This window comes from Mastomys coucha, chromosome X (genome assembly GCF_008632895.1).
Source record: "Mastomys coucha isolate ucsf_1 chromosome X, UCSF_Mcou_1, whole genome shotgun sequence".
NCBI classification, from domain to species: domain Eukaryota; kingdom Metazoa; phylum Chordata; class Mammalia; order Rodentia; family Muridae; genus Mastomys; species Mastomys coucha.
The window spans coordinates 79,430,368-79,434,874 of NC_045030.1; the positions used below are offsets into that span (position 1 = coordinate 79,430,368).

A 4,507-nucleotide genomic window follows, 5' to 3' on the forward strand; every position below is an offset into this window, starting at 1 on the left:
AATAAATGAATAATAATGAATAATGAGTACATAAATGTAACTGAAACTCCCACAATAAATCATAAATATAACATAATGACCTAAAAGCCTAGGTTGGCTAAGAAGCTCTGGAATAACAACACAGAGAACAACCTTCTACAAAGCAAAGCAAGGACTTGGAAAGCCAAGGTTCCCCAAATATGTGATTCTTAAATTGGTACTATAAGTTATATAATTGCGGCTTTCATGAATGCAGAAAATGAAAACTAAATGATGTATGACAATTCAAGAAAAAAAGTGGACTCTAGAAAGTTGAAGGATACATACATAATTACATTAAAAATCAAATTAAATAATTGTTTATTAATAATAAAGAGATAATTAAAATATGTATAGTTGATAAAGGTAAAAAAGCTACAACTTAAGCTCCCTGATTGTAATACAGAATAAGATATCTGAAAGACAATTCTACATTTAGGGAAAAATTAAAATTTCAGACTTCTTTTTTAAAAAGTTTTATTGACTCTTTATGAGTTTCACATCATGTAACTTAGCCCTGTTCATCTCCCTGTCCCCTCATATCTGCTTTGTGCTCTTGCAACTTCCTACTCCCATTAAAACACACACACACACACACACACACACACACACACACACACACACACACCAAAACAAAGCATAGAAAAACATCTCATCATGGAAGCTGTAGTATATCACAGTGTGTCTCCCAGTATATCCCTCTATCCACACATCTTCATTTGCAAATGCTCATTGCAGTGAGTCATTGGTCTGGTTTGAGGTCTCTGGCTTCTGTGACACTGTCAATATTGGATCCTCATCAGGATTCCTCTTAGTGGCTATTCTGTTCTTGTCCTGTGTCATGGAGATCCTGAAGCTTTGGATCAGCAGGACTAACTTTCTTACATTCGCAGATGATATAGATTTTGGCATGGGCCAACTCAGAGCCCTGGATTTCAGCAGGATAGCTCTCCCCTATCTGCCCCACCAGGGCGAGCTCTACAGCACTGCCAGGCCACTCAATGGTGCCATTGACAGGAGGCAGAGCCAGCACTCCTGCTTTCATGCCCTCAGAGTTGGCCAGCTCACCAGAGCCCAAACCTCCAGAGCCAGCTCCACTGTGCTGCCAAATCAAGGCACAGGGCCCACTCTCCCAAGAGCTGCAGCCTTTGAGGGTCTGTGTCATCTCTCTGGCTCACACACCCTTGGGACTGGCTCATCTGAGCCTTGGCCATCAGGGTCAGCTCCATTGTTTTCCCCAGGTGAGGCCCAGGGCCTGCTCTCCTGAGTGTTACAGCCAGTGATGGGGCAGGGCCAGCTCACCCGCTCCCATGACCCCAGGGCCAACTTATCCAACTAATTTCAGAAGTCTTTAGTCTGAAAATTCCAATTCAGGAAATCTGAAAAAAAATTAAAAAAATAGAAAATATTCTTATAATTGATAAAATTTTGTTTTGTTTTGATAGGGTTTCTCTGTGTAGCCCTGTCTTGGAACTTGCTCTGTAGAACAAGTTGGCCTCAAACTCAGAGATCTACCTACCTCTGCCTCCCAAGTGTATATACCACTACCACGTAGCTAAAAATTAAATATTTTTTTCATCAGGAGAGAATTTTATTTTAAAAGTGTCACTTTAAACTGCAACAGTGTCTGTTAAACATCACAATTAAACATGCCAAAGTAGAAGCCATGTTTCAGATGCCCACCTATACCTTCCCCCACATTCATACCTCAAACCCACCCTTGCTCACTGTCTAGACCCCCTTTTTTCTTTCTTTTATTTATTTTTTATTAAACAAGAGAAAGTACACAGATACATGTTATTAAATGCTAACTGTCTGTATTCACATAGAGACACAGTGTAATCTCTGAGCCTAATATATAGAGAAAAGACAAAAGCTAGAATTCTATGCACTACTACAGGGGCCTAGCACCCTCCGGCCTCCAGCAGAGCTAAGGGAACTGGAGGGCTTTTCTTTTTTCCCACAGAGCACTGTGGGGGTGTTGAATTCACAAGTTTTTGAGACAAAAAAAGATAAAAATGAATTTAGAACATGGAGATTCTTTTCCTTCTGTATTTTGCTCAAGATATTTTCCTCCAAATTAGTTAAGAACCATGATGTTAAGATCTCAAAAACAGGACGACTGAGCAGAGGGACAGGGAGGAAAGGACTGCAACTTGCTCCCAGAGACTGGAGAAAATTTAAAAAATAAAAATAATAAAGAAGAAGGTTGGAATCCATCAATCTTCTGTGCTAGTTATCCTCCCCTTCATCCTCCTCTCCTTCCTCCCCTCCATCCTCATCGTCATCTTCTTCACCTTCATCCTATCTCTTTCATCAATATCTTCCAACCCTTCCTCCTCTTCATCATCATCATCTTCTGCTTCTCCTTATTCATCATCCATATTGGGAACCAAATAGTACTGCAAGGGATTTGGCCAAATATCATCTTTGATGACCTCTCCTAACTTGTCAGCAAATACTTCAGAATGGTCAGTAAACTAGGTAAAGAAGCTCTCTGGTTATTCCTGCTGGCCTTATTCTATGTTAGACTTGAGCGTTTTGTCAAATCCTTCCCAGATTTCCATTTGATTTTGGTGGACTTTGAAGACGGGTCACCACTCTCATTCAGATGAAATTCTTTGGAGAGAACTTTATTTTCAAACTAAGGATCTTCATCAAAATAAAAATCTATTCTGTAACCTGATTCAATGTCTTCAAATTCCATCACTTCAACTCTGGTCAAATAACGCAGAGCCTCCTCGCCTTCCTCCCCAAGCAGTGCAGACACTTGTGGATAGCTGACAAATGTTGTTACCCAAAAATTTGGGATTTTGCCTAATCAATTCTGACCTCCCCTGAAAAAATGGTTGGCAGAGTTTGGTATATTTTTGTTCTACTTTCAAATTTTCCTCGCTGGCTTGTTTATTAAATCTGTCTATTTCATTGTGTACTTCAGCAATATGTTCAGTTGCTTCTAGCTGTTCTTTTTCTGAAGCCTCGTTGGCCACATCGTGATTGGAGTTGAGCTCCTTTTTACTGGCTTTGGCCATTGGTGCAGACGTGGTGCCCTCTGGTTGGGTCCGGGGAGGGAGCGGGGAGAGAGAGCGAAGGGACAGCTCTTAAGAGGGTGGCCAGCGGCTTTGTTTACACCACACACGTGGCACCCGCTATGGCCTCCTCCTGGCTGCCTGGCACTGCCTGAGGCAGGTCCTGGTGCTTTGTGGTGAGCCCCAGCCTGGGCTCTCACTGAAGGCAGGAGGCTGCAGGGAGGCTGGGCTCCTTGACAAGCACCCTGCGTTCTGGCTTGCTTCTCAATTGCCATGAGCCTCCTCCTCCTCCAAAATTAAATATTCTTAAAGTGAGAAATGTAGGACACTAAGCATAAATCACCAAAAAGATTTTTTTTAAATTAATACTAACATTGTTGAATACCATGCAGACATGAAAATATTAAACCATGTTTAAACTATATTTTCATGCACTGTCTCATACCATTTTTGCACTGTGTGCATGGATTTGAGCAGGACATCATTGTGTTATGTGTGATCTAAGTCATCAACAGCAGTTGTTTCAAGCAAGGTTAAAAGATTTAACAAAGGTTCCTATCTGGGTGAACAAGTGGCTGCTTAGAAGTTGTGAGCAATGTGCTGAGCTGAAGAACAACCTGGCTCAGTGGTTTGCCCTTCCAAATAACAATCTGTGAAGGCTTTATGAGGAGAGACAATGAGGATAGCCTTAAGGGGAAATCTGCAGCTAGGAGGAACATAGCACAGACAGGTGATAGTCACCAAAGCTTAAGGATTCAGAGTATCATTGAATTGTACACTAAATATGGCTAAAAGAAAACTTCCATGGAATGTGTATTTTCTCACAACACAAGGAGGGAAACTACACCCTAGAAAAAGCAAGAAAATAATCTTCCAACAAACCCAAAAGAAGATAGGCACACAAACATAATTCCACCTTTAACAACAAAAATATCAGGAAGCAACAATCACTTTTCCTTAATATCTCTTAACATCAATGGACTCAATTCCCCAATAAAAAGACATAGACTAACGGACAGGACACATAAACAGGACCCAGCATTTTGCTGCATACAGGAAACCCACCTCAGTGACAAAGACAGACACTACCCCAGAGTGAAAGGTTGGAATAAAATTTTTCAAGCAAATGGTCCCAAGAAACAAGCTGGAGTAGCCATTCTAATATCAAATAAAATTGTCTTCCAACCAAAAGTTATCAAAAAGGATAAGGAGGGACACTTCATACTGGTCAAAGGAAAAAATCTACCAAGATGAACTTTCAATTCTGAATATCTGTACTCCAAATGCAAGGGTAACCACATTCATAAAGTTCTGATAGAATTCTGCACTAAATCCATCTGATCCTGGGCTTTTTTTGATTGGGAGACTTCTAATGACTGATTCTATTTCCTTGGGGGTTTTGAGGCTGTTTAGATAGTTTATCTGATCCTGATTTAACACATGGCTCCAGCTGCATATGT

General features: G+C 40.7%; 1 pseudogene; it reads right to left on the bottom strand.

The window, feature by feature from the left end:
* Nucleotides 1-2,250: 2,250 nt before the first annotated feature.
* Nucleotides 2,251-4,507, bottom strand: part of LOC116081470 — a 19,095-nt pseudogene continuing 16,838 nt past the window's right edge.